Genomic DNA, 17,533 nt, shown 5'->3' with positions numbered 1-17,533 from the left:
AGACTAAGTACTCCAAAACTCAACACCAGTTTCAAAAATTATCTTTAACATCCTGTTTGAGTTCGAGTCCATCGCCGAGGGGAGAGAAGCTATGGCGACGCTTCGACGCCGAGGTTGTACCATCGAAGACGGACGAAGTGGTAGAAGACGTCACCAGCTATTCACCAGGTAAATTAGGTAGTGGAATAGTAACAAATTTCTGTTAATATGTGTCTATATTTTGTCTCATTGAAAAATTATAACATTTGGAGAGCGGTTAGTGACGCCAGTACATTTCACTTTGTACGTCTCGTTAGCCAGCGTATCCACATCCGATTGGGACAGAGTTTGACCGAACCGTTTTGGTAGAAAAACCATCCTCACAATGTTGTCCATTAGTATCTCTAGAATAGAGCTAATCCCGTATTGTGCGTGACTGTGTAACGGTGCCGCAGTGATTATGTACCCAGCAGGGTTGGGTCGGTCATTGCGATTCTAGAAGATCCCTCGACAACCTCCAGCTTGTTCAGTTTTGTACGGAGATCAGCGGACATGGTTCTGAAACATATAAACCTGTTAGAGTGTGTGCCGTGAACGTGTCACCTAACCTAACCTAACCCCCTTTCGTGTCATCGACCTATTATGTTAGTGGATTAACTTCCTAGACCTCGAGGTTCATGGTATGCATATACACCTGTTGAGGATTACTGGAGTACTCATTCTACTCTTGGTACTCGTACTCAACGAACCTTCCACACGCTGGTGAGTAGCAGTTGTTTGTCTCTCTAGATTACTAATTAGTACTAGTAGTTTTGTGAACTGCCACAGTCTGCTTGGGTATTTTTCTTTTGCAAATTGTGCTGGCGGTTGTAGCTCAAGAGGCTTATATTTTTCCAATTACTGCCATAATTCTGTAAGTAGTTAGCGGTAAACGGTATTTATCATGTTTACTGCGCGGCTCGGTTTTATTTGTAGGTGTCACATGGTTTTGTGTATGCATGCGTTTTTTATAAACAAAAAGCTGAAGCGTGTTTTTTACGATATGGGTTTTGTGAGTGTTGACCATTGTACTTTTATGATGCATGCTTATCTAAATAAATAAATACACGCTTGAGCATAAATAACAAAATTATCACCATTAGATTCAAAAGCAATATATGTTTTATCATTAACTTCTCTCAGTAAAACCCTAAAGTTTTCAGAGATATTGAACATTCTTTCTTCCTCCATCCTTCTTAATGGGTGTCAAGAACAATACTAAATGATATAGCAAATAATACACACCTTTATACCAAAAACAAGCTTTATTTTATAACTAAAAATCACTTAACAAATCTCTCACAAAATGATTAGCATCTTCCTCCTGAACAAATGTTACTTTACGATCTTGTAATGGTTCACTACTCCTCTCTGACGGTGCATACTTTGTCTGTGCTTTGTACATCGTTGCATCACCAGGTGACCAGCTAGTTGAGGAAACAAACCCACTCTGAACAGGTCACCCTGAACCAGAATCAGCTTGACGTTCGTATTGCCTTTGATATGGGAGAGGAAAAGCCAGGTAAAGCTTCCTTCTTAAATCCTGACCAGGAGGGTTTCTTTGAGGCTACTGCTGATTGTCTTGCTGAGACATTATAGTCTGTTCACAATGAAATCTCATTAATAAGTGACAATTACCATATAATGCAATATATTAGCAACTGTTTAGAGCACGCTTATCAGAGATCACGTTAGCTCAATGCCAAAGTATTAGACTCAAAGAGGTAGGGAACCAAGGCACTGCTCACTTGATCTCATTTTATGAACTTTTTGCTCGATTAGTTCATTATATTTTCAATAGGTTGCACAGCAAGCGCTCTACTATTCATATTGTGAACTTTATTCTCAATTAGTTTGTTATATTTCTACTAGGTTGCGCAGCAATCGCTCTGCTACTACTCTATAATCCAACAAACCTATATGAAAACCTCAAGTAAATGCACTCACCTTTTGGAACAAAAAGCTCGGTTCCAGAAAAGACAGTGTTTTTCCTCAAAATTTCATGTTCCAGAACAGACATTTACTCTCTACTGACGACAACATGGCGGACAAGGTAGGCGACATGACGTATGCAGATCTAACGCAAGTCATCAGTAATGCTATTGGAGGCTTATTGGGCAATAAACTAGCCCCTCTGGTAACAAAAAGTGATATTCTGGGACTTAATGAGGAAACTACTCGGTTGAAAGAGGAGAACATCAAAATTAATAACGAGTTAATTGCCGTTAGAGCTCGCGAAGCTGACATAATCGACAAGTTGGACGATTCAGAATTTAGATCTCGGGAAACAATCTAATTTTCAAGGGTCTAAGGTGTAAGCGAGGTGAGGACTGTAAATCGGTTATAAGGAACTTTTGTATCAACAGACTACAATGTAATGATAACCTGTGGATTAATCGTGCACATCCCCTAGGGACAACCGGACTACTAATAGCACACTTTCCTGATGATGCGGATGTTAACTGGATTATGAGCGACACTATAAACCTGGTAGGAACTGGGTATTTTGTAAATAGAGACTATGGTAAAAAAGTTAGAACAAAAAGAAGCTACCTGATGGCCATTAGGAAAGAGTTAGAGAGACATCTAGGACGTAGATCAATAAAGCTAGTGTTTGATCATTTGGTAATAGCAGATGTTAAATTTACTTGGTCTGGAGGGAAGCTGAATGCAGGGGCTGAGGACGGTTGTACGAAGGTCAAGGAACTATTGGGTGTGGACATCAGTGTGTTCGTCGACAGATTATTGACCGATGGTGTGAAGAAGGCGATAGAATAACAGTCAGTCAGAACAGGTGCTGGTCCAGGGACAACACTACAGCTACAGGTAACGGGGACCCAGGGGTAGCTCATCAGGAGATGGCGACCAAGGGGGCCAAGTGAGGAGTCGGCGGCATCACCAATCAGTGGGTGAATAAAACTCTACTGGTGAATTTATTAAGAATCGCCCTTCGCTGGCGATCTCCCGTAGCTTTTCAGGTGTCAGAGCCTCGGCAAACCTCTTAAACAGGAACGTGCTGAACTGCTCGCCCTTTTCCGGGATGTCTATGTCAAGCACAATCGCTTGACCAAACCTGGTGGCTACAACCCTACCAGCAACCACCAGGTACCCCGCTTCATCAGTCAGAGAGGACACCTACACTCGTGGTAGATATGTCCCCTTCTCCAGAGTGTTGAGTTTGTTGCTCAGAGACAACAATTCACAGTATAAACAATGAATTAAAGAAGGCAACATTAGAAGATAAAGGGGTTTTTTATTATGTGCTTGGTTTTCATGCTCGATGTACGCATTGTTATTTAGACTATTATTGTAATGTCATGAAGAGTCGGCACTCTTTATTTCGTGATAAAATGTATTAAGTAAAGCACTTTTCTAACCGTCTATTTATATATTTCTAAATAATTATTGCATACAAATTTATAATAAGACTTGGGATTTACTGCCAATCACAAAATAATAATATTAAACTAGATATAGTTTGCATGGTTGTGTTAAGTTTTTTGCATTATTAGTAAGTAGTGATTGTGTTCCTAGTAGTGAAAGTTATGAAGCTACTAGGTAATTAAGTTAAGTTCTACAGTTACACGTTAATACAGTGACGTCAACCCTTTGACAGATTCATTTCGTACGTAGTAGTTACATAAGTTGTTATTTTCAAAGAGTGTAGGGCACCTTGTAAAATTATATCTTTTTGCAAAGTACAACTTCAATGTGAAAAGTTTAAAATGTTAGGTTTAACTGGCAATAATACGGAAAAGAAACTTACTATTCGAGATACAGTTGAGTCTTCAAGTAAGCTCGTAGTCTAGCTGTGATGTCTTGCTGCTGGAGCTCGAATGTGCCTTTGCAGTTTTGGAGGGCCACTTTTAAGGGTTGAGCCATGGTCGGAAGTGGAAAGTTGACCTTTCAGTTTCTTTATAAGCCTCTCACTCAGACACAAAACAAACATCAGTGCGCTCAGTTCTGTCTGCGCAACCAAACAGGTGAGTACCTGGGCCTTAGTCACACGTTGCTAAAAGGCTATTTCAAAAGTATTGCCTGATAACCCACACGTGTTCTGTTGGAACCATATTCAGCAGGATGTAAAAACTGGCTAAAAAGGTATCTTGTTGAAAAATCTGATTACAAAGTTTTAATCAACAATGTCTGGGGCCTAATGGATTCTGATTCTGTTGAAGACTATCAATCTAAATATGTCCGTCCATTGGTCATGTTAATTTAAAACCTATTTCGACAAACATCTTGCGGAAGATGTATGTTCTTCCGGAAAATGGATCCTGCAAAGTCTAGGATTGTATTTAGTTAGGAGCACAATTACTCTCAACACTTCAGAGAGCTTCAATGAATTGTTGAAAAGATTTCTAAACAGAAGGGAAGTAAGACTCCAAGTACTAGCTTTGTCGTTATTCCAACTTGACAAATACTACCAAAAGGAAATACTCAGAGGTATGTGTGGGATTGGAGATTTTACGGTAAAAGAAAACATAAAAAATCAGTGCCATATGAAGTTGAAAGAAACCAAATCCCTGAGGGTATGATTTCATTGGACAAGTTGCCATATGTTTGCGAAAATAAAGACTTTTCTGTACAAAGACAAAGTTGTGCCGTGTGTACGTGCTCAACGCTCAACGGCACAGTTTAATTTGTTGCGTGGTTGGTACTCACTGGCTGTGTCTGCCGGACGTTTCGTCTGTTCACTTTTGTTTCTCCCGTTTCTCAGATTTTTGGGTTCAAGATTGTTCCTAATACGGGGCCCTCATCTGGAAGAGTTTTCTTCTTGTGAACCCTGCAGATTTGTTTTCATAGGTCCTTTTTTACATCGCTCAGCATGGAGCACTTATTTAGCTAGAGGTTTTCATCCACGGGTAAGTTGAATTCGCCAGGCCTAGTCCTCGCTTATTTCATTTTGTTTCATTTTTCACTTTTTTACAATTGTTCAGATATGTTTTCCAGAGTTATATTCATGTTTATTGTACTGTTTTCTGAGAGTTTCGAGTCCACTAGATAACACAATATGCATGTAGTTGAGTTAACTTGGTCAGTACAAATGATATTTCAAGTTGAGCATAATTTCATGTTTAAGGTTAAAATATCAAGTTAGTAAAGCGTTAATATTATTTCTGTGTCATTTTGAGTCATTTTGTGTAATTTTTGTGTTTAATTGTGAGCTGGTCTGGACCCAATCATGTTAAAAGTTTCTGAGCTAGTTCTAATTTTGTTTGTGCTTGTAACTTTTGCTAGCTTAAATTTTTGCTCTGGTCAATCCTAGTAGCCTAAGTAGTAGGTAATAGCCGAGTTCACACATGCCTCCCCTCCGGTAATTAGTAATTACAATTAGTTTTTTTTTGGTAATGAGTTTTTTTTTCTAATGAGTTTTTTTTTGGGTAATGAGTTTTTTTTTGTAATGAGTTTTTTTTTGTAATGAGTTTTTTGTAATGAGTTTTTTTTTTTGTAATGAGTATTTACAATTAGTTTTTTTTTTGGGGTAATGAGTTTTTTTTTTGTAATGAGTATTTACAATTAGTTTTTTTTTTTGGGTAATGAGTTTTTTTTTTAATGGGTAATGAGTATTTACAATTAGTTTTTTTTAATGGGTAATGAGTATTTACAATTAGTTTTTTTTTTTTAATGGGTAATGAGTATTAACAATTAGTTTTTTTTGTTAATGAGTATTTACAATTAGTTGTTTTGTTAATGAGTATTTACAATTAGTTTTTTTTAAGGTAATGAGTAATTGCAGTGTTTTTAGGTAATTAATATCTATTCTGCCTCACACATGCCTCCGCCTCCGCCTCAACCTCCGCCTCTGCCTCCGCCTCCGCCTCCGCCTCCGCCTCCGCCTCCACCTCCGCCTCCACCTCCGAGGTGGTAATGATTAATTACAATTTGTTTTTTTTTCGACAATGTGTAATTACCAATTAATACACATGGCGTAAGTGGCGGAGGGTACCCCTCACCACCAGTGTTGTGAACTTCTCACAAAGATAAAAGGGGATGCTTCCACAATCCCTCCCTTCGCCAACCTCGCCACATGTTTTAACATAATTTATGATGTCTAGACACGTGGAGTAGTGCGTAGGAATCAACAGAGAGGGTTCATCGCAGACACTATTACATCACTGTCTTAGCTAAGCTGAGATAGTATGGAATAGTTATAATTATTGGTTTGTTTGTTTGTTTTTTTTTTTGTTTTTTATATTATTTATTTACAAAAATCTAAACTTATATAGTATACAAATAATCTTAAAACTAAGGAATTAGGTTTCATTTAATACAATTTCCGCTTCAGCCCGTTGTTGCAGCAGACATTCCACTGTGACCAGCTTTGCCATTAATTTATTTAGATGTGCCCATTCCTCGGGGCACCTCGGTTGAGCACACCATTTACAATTCAACTCCCACGAATCATCATCATGCTGGTTCTTGAGCTCCTCAGTTGTCATCTCTTGAAATTTTTTATTCATATCTTCAGCTTCCAACGCATTGGCGATATGAATTAGCTCCTGCTCGCTAATACCTCGAAGCTGATTCTCGAGGTATTCTGCCTCAATTGTATTGGCAATATCAATTAACTCCTGGTCGGTAAATAATGGTTCCTGGTCCGACATGTTGATCGAGCAGTGGTGATACTTTCTTGGCTAAAGGATGAATGAATAGTGTGATACGTTTGGATCAGCTCCAACCGAGACGTCCCAACGCTACCTATTGAGCAACTCTTGAACTAACAGTGAGGATTTAGTCAACCACTACAGACCACATATGTTGATATGACGAAGACAGTGGAGATACAACGTCGGAGGGACCACCAGCGCAGGTGTTGACTGTAACCACCTGTTAAGATAATATTTCATGTATGAGGGGAGTAACCCCGTCTGACACTTCCTAAGCATTGTTTGATGCGCATCATATCATACACATCTCTAATAATCAGCAATAAATATGTTTACGCATAATTTGCAAATACCAATTATTGTATTGTAAATGCGTGGTTGACAATTAATAATTTTTCAGTTAAAACATAATACAATGAGTATGCGTTACACGTATTTAGTGTTTATAAGTAACGAATAAGTACTATATGTAAGAAGGCTTATGAATAATTTATAAGGTTATTACTGCACCGGTATATTTAACTTGATTCAAATCATTGGGTTTATTTTTTAAACTCAATTATTTAAATCATACTCACAATGCCAATGTACATAATTTTCTATATACACATCACTTCTAACTATGTAATGATTCAAGTTATTTTTGTTTTCAATTTAATTTGTTCTGTAATAATTAATTATCGATTAGTACAAATGGCGTAAGTCCCCGTCCTTATTTTTTTTTTAAGTATTATCATGTATTAAAACGTGACAGGGTTTTTTTTATTTCACGATTCTAAATCAACCACTTTACGGATTTTCATCATTTTTTGTGTTGAAAGAAAGATAATTTTTTTTTAACTAGAAAATGTTGAAACCATAATTTTAGTTTAGGGGTTCAGTTTGTTTTGTACATCAAGTTTTAATTTTCAAAAAGTCTAGCAGCCGACGCTAACATTCTAGACAATCTTTTGGTATAATACAATTTGTTTAACTTAACAGTTGTAAACATTCAGCGTTTTCGACACAAATTCAGTATTTGATTGAAAATGAACGGACATACGTAGAATTAACTTATTTATACTATGTGTAATGCTATAATCATCGATACGTTCATTTATTCGGTAAGATGATGAGAGTTTATTTAAATATACATAGTAAAATACTAGATGTTCTAACTTTTTTTAGCAGTCTTTAAAATATTTAGCTTGTTTTAGTGCAATATAATTTGTTATAACTAACAGCTGGTTGATTACAAAAATATTCAATAGAACTATGTGTGATTTTGTATTAATTATAGGAAACTAGCAGAGTACCCGTCCTTCGTACGGGGTTGGCATATAAGTATAAAATGCTTATTGCAGTTAAACTCAAGCTTTGCGTTTGCAATGAGGGAGGACACAGTTTGACAAAATTTGCTTCTTTAAATTTACAGTATTCTATAGTATTACACATCTACCATAGCCATAATGTTCTACCACTTCACCTAAACAATAGAGAAAAATAAATATTAAAAAATTTGCAAGATATCACAAATTATTCATTAAATTAAAAACATAAACATAACTTCCTACTTTGACAGTTAGTTTTCATTGTGTATTACAGTTTTTTTTTTGTTTTTTTTTTTTGCTGCTTAGTTCAAATTAGCTGTTTTTATAAATGCAAAAAATATATAGTGCTGCACTCTGTTTGTAAATCTTATAAACTTTTAATGCTTTTGCATATCATAGAATCAACTTTTTAGTTGAAACAGGTGACTAAATTCTTTAATTTCCTTTAAATATGAATACTCATAAGGATAACATGACGAACTACAGAGCCACTGGGGCGGAGCTGAAAAGATTTTTGAGATAAGAATATGCCTATATGTTAATCGGGAATGTGAACTATCATCATGCCAAATTTCAGCCCAATCCGTCCAGTAGATAATGCGTGATTGAACCTCAAACAAACAAACACACAAACTTTCACATTTATAATATTAGTAAGATAAGTGAGATTCTATAACCATTGCTGTATACGAATCGAAGCTCACGAATCTTCAAAAGAAAGCTTATGACAATTATTTTACTACTACTCGACCTTTTGAGGAAATTATGGGAAAATAACAGTGAAAACATGTTTTAATTCATATTGGCAGCTTTTTATTTACTATAAATTTTGAGCTGCTTAAACTATGCTTGAATTGGGAACAGAAATATTGATATAATTATATATAGTTTTAATGGACTATTCGATTCCCGTACACACTATTCGACGGTCCAACATCTCGTAATTATTATTTTGGAACTAACAGTGAGGTTATTTGGTAAATCACTACTTTCGGGCCAACAGTATTGATGTCACCATAATGTTTTTTTTTCGGTAATGAGTAATTAACGGTAATCTGTTTTCATGGTTACCTTCCTATCAGATGTGATTAAATGATGACATCTAGACCACGCATAAATATGGATATACCACAGGTCTCCCTCTTTTCAAGAATCAAGAATCAAGAATTGTTATTTCCATAAAATGCAGTTACATTACTGGAAAACGTCAGTACAACTACAGCTCAAATAAAAACTAAAATAAAACAATGGTACAAGGTTTCTTACCAATATTGGGTTGTTTACTTCCCGCACACTTCGTCAAACGTGACTTATAGACTGCATCTGTTGACACACATATGTAGGGACTAGAGCTGATAAATAGCTAACAGCACCTGCTACAAACAATTCATTCTCCATCACTCATTTCATCCCCACCAGATCTCGAATGTGAACCCCCAAAACTTCCAAACTGTTTAGTCCGCAACTGTTACTGAGCAAGACAACATCAGCAATGTCGTTCACTTTTGAATTGAGATTTACCGAGGAAGACGACTTGTCGAATTTGAGTATGCTGGAAGAATTTGATTCAACATACGAGTCATGCTGGTTCCAGCATGGCTTTTTGAATCGGAGGATTTCCAGGTATATGAGACCGACGGAAAGGAGGATTGAGGTACTCTGGTACCTAATTGCCGAGGCAATTATTAGTGGCAGGGGTTATTTTATGAGAATCCGTCTGTTTGACCAGGTCTTTGAGGATTTGGAATTCGGAACGACATATGGAGAAGAAGATATGCTTAATTAGTAAAGTTCTTTACGAAAAAGAAATAAACCACATCCTTCCCCCTTCTTCTCCAATAATCGGCCTTTTTCAAGGCCACACAAGCTTTAGTGAGTTAAGTGCACCATAACAATCAAAACAGATGGTGCAATATAGTGCTATTTAGTTTTCGAGTTGGACCACCCACGTAGCTAGGTGGTGACGTCACCTTGTGAATACGTTATATCGTAGTAGTTGTTGATTTATCCGCAACAACACGCTCATTGGTCGAATCATCTATGGAATACAAGGTCTATATAATGCACCCATACTTGTTTAAATCTGACAAATCAACTGAACTTCGTATGAGTTAGCTCCTTTGGAAAACATTTTTGTCTACAAGTTATAAATTGGTCATTTATTAGATTCTGTTGTGTCGTTATACACCGACAAAAACCGAAGACTTTGGTTTGCAATACGAAAATTAAAAAGAACTTTTTCTAAACTAATATGATTTGTTTATTCTTAAACTATTCGTCTGTAAAAACATGAAGAAATAAGGGTTCACTTACATAATCCGTTACCAAAGACATCAGTGTCGAGTATAATTATTTATCTCATACGGCAACACCCTGTCGTAGATATCCATTACTTTAAAAAGATATAAAAAATCATCGCGGTCAATCGTATCATTGTTTGAAAGATTGGTATATCAATCGCATACTCCTCAGTGTTGTTTGCATACACATTCCTTTCACAGGGTAGGTAGACAATAAGAAGCGATTGTTGTATAATAACTTTATTCCTGAAAGACGAATATATACAAATAAGAATCCTTGTCCCTGGAACACTGTAGAGCTTAAAAGTGCGATGAAGGAAAGAGACAGTTGATATAAACGCTATATTAGAACTAAGGATCGCATAATTTGGGAAGAATACAGGGTGTTAAGAAATAGAATCAAACGTCAAATCAGGGATGCTAGAAATAGATATTTCGTGAATAAATTTGACTCTGAATCAACTAGCAAAAGTTTGTGGAAGATAGTGGAAAGTCAGGGAGCGGGTAAAGAGCCTAAAGATATATCCGATCCTGTGGTAGACTTAGAAGAATTGAACACGTATTTTTGTGGTATAGAAAACAATGTTAACCTTGAACTTATTCAATATTATAACTTACTGAGAGATAATGATAATTTATTTGGCTTTAACGAGATTGCTGTCGATTCTATTTCAAAGGTTATTAGTAATATTAAATCTAATTCCGTGGGTAGTGACGGTATTCACATTAAATTGATTAGAATTGTGTTTGATGAAATTAAACAACTACTATGTCATGTGTTTAATTTTTCTCAAACTAATTGTGTGTATCCAAGTCAATGGAAAAAGTCTTTATCCTACCATTACCTAAAGAGTCAAGAATTTTTAAACATTACAGACCTATCACCTATTTAATATATTATGTGTGTTAGGTAAAATAATTGATAAAGTTGTGTTTCAGCAAATCTCTAGTTATATTTGTGATAGTAATAAGTTGTACAAATACCAATCAGGCTATAGTTTGGTTCATTGTCAGAATGGAAGTGTAATCTCATTGGTGGACCCCAGTTCTCTACCTTGTCTGCAATGTTATTTTCTCTATACATCATTAAAATTTGTGATTAATTGGTTTTTACTAAATCTATGCTCTACGCAGATGATTTGCAATTGTATTTACATGCTCCTATTAAAAATATTAATAATGCTATTGATATGTTAAACACTGATTTGGACACTTAATTAGAGTGGTGCAATGGTCATGGCCTAAAACTAAATATAAATAAATATAATTTGAGGTACTAGCAGGCTATTGAACACAATAGATTTGGAAGTAGTCCCTAAAGTAATGATAGATAACAATGCTTTAGAGTATCAAACAACTTTTAAAAACTTGGGTTTAAGAATGATAACAGCTTATCATGGTCCGAACAATCTAGTTACATACACAGAAAGGTATATCAGTGTTTTTACCAGTTAAAGCGCATGTGCTTCAATCCCTCTGAAAAGTTAAGAAAAACTTTTATTTTAACATTGGTTTTTCTAATTTTTCGATTGTACTAGTGTAGCTTTTTGTGATATCAGTAATGCTCTGTTAACTAAACTTCAGAGAGCTAGTACAAAACGCTTGTATTAGATTTATTTTTAGATTACAATTACATGAACACGTGACAGAATATTATAAAAGATTAAATGTCCTGAAGGTTAAAGAGCGATTAGAATATAATACTCTCGTCTTAGCTCATAAAACAATTAAAAGACACGAACCAATGTATTTATTTGAGAATCATAGATTTATGAGGAATGTTCATCTTAGACGGACACGTTTTGGTGATAATATTTTACAATTTCCTAGACACAAGACAGTCATATATACTAATTCTTTCCGTGTTCAATCAATACGTTTGTTAAATTCCCTCAATGATGAAGTAAAAAATAGTATTAGTGACAAGATTTTCGCAAAAAGACTCAAAGCTAAACTCTTAGAAAGATATAGTTTGTAAGATGTTCAATATAAATATGTTTATAATAAGAATCGTGACAATTTGTTTTCCTTTTTTTGTAGGCCTATATAGTATACTAAACATTGTTGGGTTTCTTTTTATTTCACTGTCCAATTGTATAAAATAGTGTTGTTGTATTATAGCTACAACATATCATTAAACAACTTGTGAATTAAAAAAAAAAAATCGGCATTGTAATAAATATTTTATTGAGTGTAACCACAACAATGTATTGTGATGTGCTTTTCGTGCCTGTTGTGATGGAAGATTGGACCATCGAGGTCTAAATCACAGCAGGTGATATAAAGAAATGTCAAATGTCAAAATGTCTCTCTCTCTCTCTCCCTCCCTCCCCCCTCTTTCTCTCTCTCTAATAGTAATATCTGAAGAGTGAATTTTGAATACGTAAAAAAATATTTAATTTGTTGACTTTTTTATGCGTTACCTAAAAAACTCATTAACGTTAAAAAAAACTCATTACCCAAAAAAAAACTAATTGTAAATACTCATTACAAAAAAAAAACTCATTACAAAAAACTCATTACAAAAAAAAACTCATTACAAAAAAAAACTCATTACCCAAAAAAAAACTCATTACAAAAAAAAAACTCATTACCAAAAAAAAACTAATTGTAATTACTCATTGTAATTACTAATTACCGGAGGGGAGGCATGTGTGAACTCGGCTATTACCTACTACTAGCCTAGCCAAGATAATAACCTTTTTAAAACTCCATTTTGTTTGTCCTTTAACTTGTGAATAGTAAGCAAACACATTCATGCACTTTTATTCCTGTGAGATCATGTTACTATTCTCCAAAAAGCCATGTTTATTAAGCCAGTCTATACTAGAACAACTTTTGTAAAAATGTGGTCGCTGACTGCAGGTAAAGAGAATGTTTTACGCTCTTTTGATTTATTCAGGCCTAGTGCAAACTAAATAAATGGACTCTGGGATATGTTAGCCTTAATTAGGCCAGGTCAGTGATCTATACTTTGTATCAGGGTCGGTGACTCCATCTGAAGCCTGCCACTATTAGAATGCTAACAAACAGCACCACGATGAGCATTCTCCCAGACTGATGGGACTGCGCCACACCACTGCCTGTGCACCACCCGCTGATGGCGATACCTACACAGCTAGGCCTACGTCTACTCCGGCCTAATACCGTGCTGCAGTGTCTGGGGAGTGGCCACCATGCCTTCGGCCCAACTTCTACTTCCCGCTACCGGGACGACAGCAAGGTTTTACGGTCAGATCAGTCCAGTCCATTTGGAGAGTCTCATCCATCATGAAGAAATCTTACTCAACATCAACGTTTTGATCTTACTTATATAAAAAAAACCTGTAAACTTTTTACCTGCAATTTAATAACTAGGCTTTCATCTCAAAATTTAATTTTTATATTTTTATTCAAATTTTATTTCCGTTTTTAAATGTTTTATATTTTTTCCACTTTCAATTTATTTATTTATTTTCATTCTGCTTCACACCCCTTGATTGAGGGTAAAACCTTTTTTTCCCCTTGACGGTTATTTTACCGCTTGTTATATATTTTATAGGCTTTGCGAGGCGACCACATGTGTTAATATGTGTAAATGTTTTTCATGTTTGTAAATGTAGAAATTATTTATTTTAATGTAGGGCTAAAGGTCTGAACTTAAATGTTTTTAAAAGATTATTTATAAGGTGGCCACCTAACCTAACTTAATTTAAATTTGTTTGAAATAGACCATTAAATGTTTTGCTAAATGGCAAACTTAGGCCTAACTTGAATGTGAATTTCCATTTTTAAATTAAATTGTTTTTCCTTTAAGAAATTTTTAATATATTAAAAATTTGGATTATTATTCTTGGCTAGGGCAATGCCTATTCATTATATATATATATATATATATATATATATATATATGAATGATTAAATTACATTTGTGTCCAGCCAGCTCTTGTGTTGTTATTGTTGGTCCTCCACATCAGCAATATTGTGCCGGAATCCCACCATTGATTTAAAGTGAAACAAAATTGTCATCACATAACAGCCGTCAAACTATCTATTGGTGATAAAATCAAAAGTAACAAGACTGTGAAACTAAAAAAAAAATCAAGAGGATTTAAATTTGGCAAAAAATTTGCTCCGAAATCAGCTAACGAATGATGATTCAGAACTCGCAAATATGAGTATAGATATCCCAAACTCCAACATCAATCTGACTGCCATGAGTTTCCCTATAGCAGTAACAGGAAGTAAGGCTGTCAAAAGGCGGTTTGTACTCACAGAACAACCTTACGGAATCTCGAAGACTTAGAACACTCGGTATTGTCGAAAAATAAAATTGATAACAAATTGGAGATCACCCCACAAGCCTCTTCCACTCCGAAAAGGGTCAAACAAAACCAATCTATTAGTGGCGATTTTTTCCCCTTGATTACCGATACATTTACAACAAACTTCCAGAAAGACAAGATGTTGTTTTTGGGAAATGCATACACCCTTCAGAGATTGATAGCCTCATTAATATAGTAGAAAAAACAACTTTGGAGAAATATACGAGCGAGTCTGTTCTTAGCATCGATATATAACAAACATTGATCGCGCGCTGCATGTGATGCTTGAGCCGAAACGCGGTCCGGCGCTGTCAGACACCCCCACCACTTTACGGGCAACCACGTGTAGTTCCACTACTGTCAGTATAGCTGTACAGCGGAAGTGCGTGGTTTTATTTTTCCTTAATAGTATTTCTTCGCTGTGATGTACTTTGATCATGCCAGAATCGTGTTCTGTGTTTAATTGTACAAGCAGAAGTAAGAACTGTCTAATTTCGTAACAGCTAATTAAGAAAACAAAATCTCATACGTGATTCAGAAATTTTGAATGAGTGCTTAGAATACTTACAGACTTTGAATGTTTCAAATTTACAGCATCCTTGAAAAACTTTTGCCCTAGGGTTCATGACTAATATTATATGTTCCATAAGAATTTTAACCAGTAGATTATTAGATGACTTAAATTTTAAGTATATCTTAACGTATAAGTTTTCTCAAGTACATTTGGTGCTGTTATTTTCCTGCGTAAGGTCACGGGGGGGGGGGACACAACAACAATCCCAATGTAAAACAGTTAAAATTGGCCTAGAGAAAACTTATGTTTAGGAATAGTGTACAGTCTTCAAATAAAGGAAACTGTTTACAGTATGACAATGTTATACAAAGTTCTATCAAGAGCTTTGTTGAGGCAGATGAAGGCGCTGACATAAATAATGAGGACAGTGAATTGCAAGAAATTGGCAATTACCAAAGTATGTTGTCCTCAGGCTCATACTGTATTACATATGTGGTTTTATTGTAAGGCAGTTGCTTCCTAAAATAAAGTGTGATGAATGTGTAAAGCTATTGACAGCTGATGACAACAATTTAAGTGGCTATACTAATTGTACAGACTTTGTGTCAAAAGGGGAGTTAATTAAAGCTTCCCCAGATGTTCTCGATGTCGTTAAAATTATGAACAACAAATATATGTTAGCTACAACTAATCCTAACACACACTCAATCATTTTGGAAGTCTGTACAACATAAGCAGCGAATGTTTTCAAAAACCACAAATCTAACGTGGAATTTGGGGAGGATACCCACGAAATTAAATTATTAAAATCTATAGGAAACTTGTTTTTTAAGATACTTCGTTTTAGCAAAGCAAAAGAAGCAACCTTAGCAACTGTAAATGCAAAGGTAGGCATTAGGCAAAAGTTGACAAAACATGTTTTGTTTAGCAACTTTTGATGTTGTTTTGTACGCGTGTTCAAATGTTGTTTGATGTTGGCAGAAGCCGTTGTTCTAAAGTTGGTAACCCACCACATGATTGTGCCACTTGAAGGAATTTGTGTCATCCTAATTAATGCACGGAAATGATACTGAGTTGCAATGGTTGAATCAATACTTTTAGTTGTAAACAAGTTTTAAAATCACTTTTAGACAATTTATTTGCTGATTGGGTTCAGGCAAAATAGTTCAAAAAATTATTTATGCTGATTGGGTTCAGGCAAAATAGTTCAAAAAATTATTTATAAGCTAACAAACCTGCAAACAAATTATTCTACAGTCTACCTTAATATATCATTAACCTAATTGCTAGGTTTACCGATACTACCGTAACGATTTTGTGATTTTGTTTAAGTGGAAATATAAAAAAAAAATTAGCAGTCAACATAATTTAAATGAAAATAAGAAACGTCAGTTACAGTTGTAGAGTTTAAATCCTTGCTTGTTGTTTAAATCAGACTGTTCTAGACAGGAAAAATTAAATGTGTAATGATGAACTAAAGCTGGTCTGTGATTGGGTAGTTTCAACCAAAATAGTTCAAAAAATTATTTATAAGCTAACAAACCTGCAAACAAATTATTCTACAGTCTACCTTAATATATCATTAACCTAATTGCTAGGTTTACCGATACTACCGTAACGATTTTGTGATTTTGTTTAAGTGGAAATATAAAAAAAAATTAGCAGTCAACATAATTTAAATGAAAATAAGAAACGTCAGTTACAGTTGTAGAGTTTAAATCCTTGCTTGTTGTTTAAATCAGACTGTTCTAGACAGGAAAAATTAAATGTGTAATGATGAACTAAAGCTGGTCTGTGATTGGGTAGTTTCAACCAATTAGAGAAGCTCTTCTTGTTGTGTATAAAAACTAACGGTTCCCTGATCTAGGCCTCATTTGGGGGTCAGAACTTGCTAATGTATCTTGTGTGACTTGTAAAGTTCAATTTTAGACATGTTCTCCCAGAATGTACTGATATGTTACCTATAACTATAATGTATAGCCTTACCTATAAATTAGTATTAAAGCATTATTTCATAAGTTTGGAAATCATAAATTTAAATATCGTAGGGTTTTAAGTCAAGAAGTTTATAAAACATGTTTGTTTAAACATAAAGATCACTAATTCAATTGTTTCATTTCATTTTTAGAGTTTAGGTTTTATGGGAAAGAAAAGTAATAAATAATGAACTTTTATTTCAAACTAAAAAGAAATGTTGACCATTATTAAAGAAAGTATAAATGTAAGAAGACTAAGAAAGTATTAATTTTTTGTTTGTGTTTCAACATTGACTTTTAATTAGATCAAGTAGCCAATATTTGAATGAAGCCCTTTTTGAAAACAAAATGTGCCTAAATAATTATAACAGTTTAAATTTGATTCTAATTGAGGTTACACTACGATCATTTTTTTAAAATTGAGTTCATAGCAGGCAGTTGTGAAAATTTAATCTTGTCAACCTGTATCATATTATTAGACGTTTTCTGACAATGTAGCA

The sequence above is a fragment of the Macrosteles quadrilineatus genome, unplaced genomic scaffold (genome assembly GCF_028750875.1).
Source record: "Macrosteles quadrilineatus isolate MER2022 unplaced genomic scaffold, UCM_ALF_1.0 Scaffold_18__1_contigs__length_3160703, whole genome shotgun sequence".
Classification (NCBI taxonomy): Eukaryota; Metazoa; Arthropoda; class Insecta; order Hemiptera; family Cicadellidae; genus Macrosteles; species Macrosteles quadrilineatus.
This window is presented reverse-complemented; position numbering follows the sequence as displayed.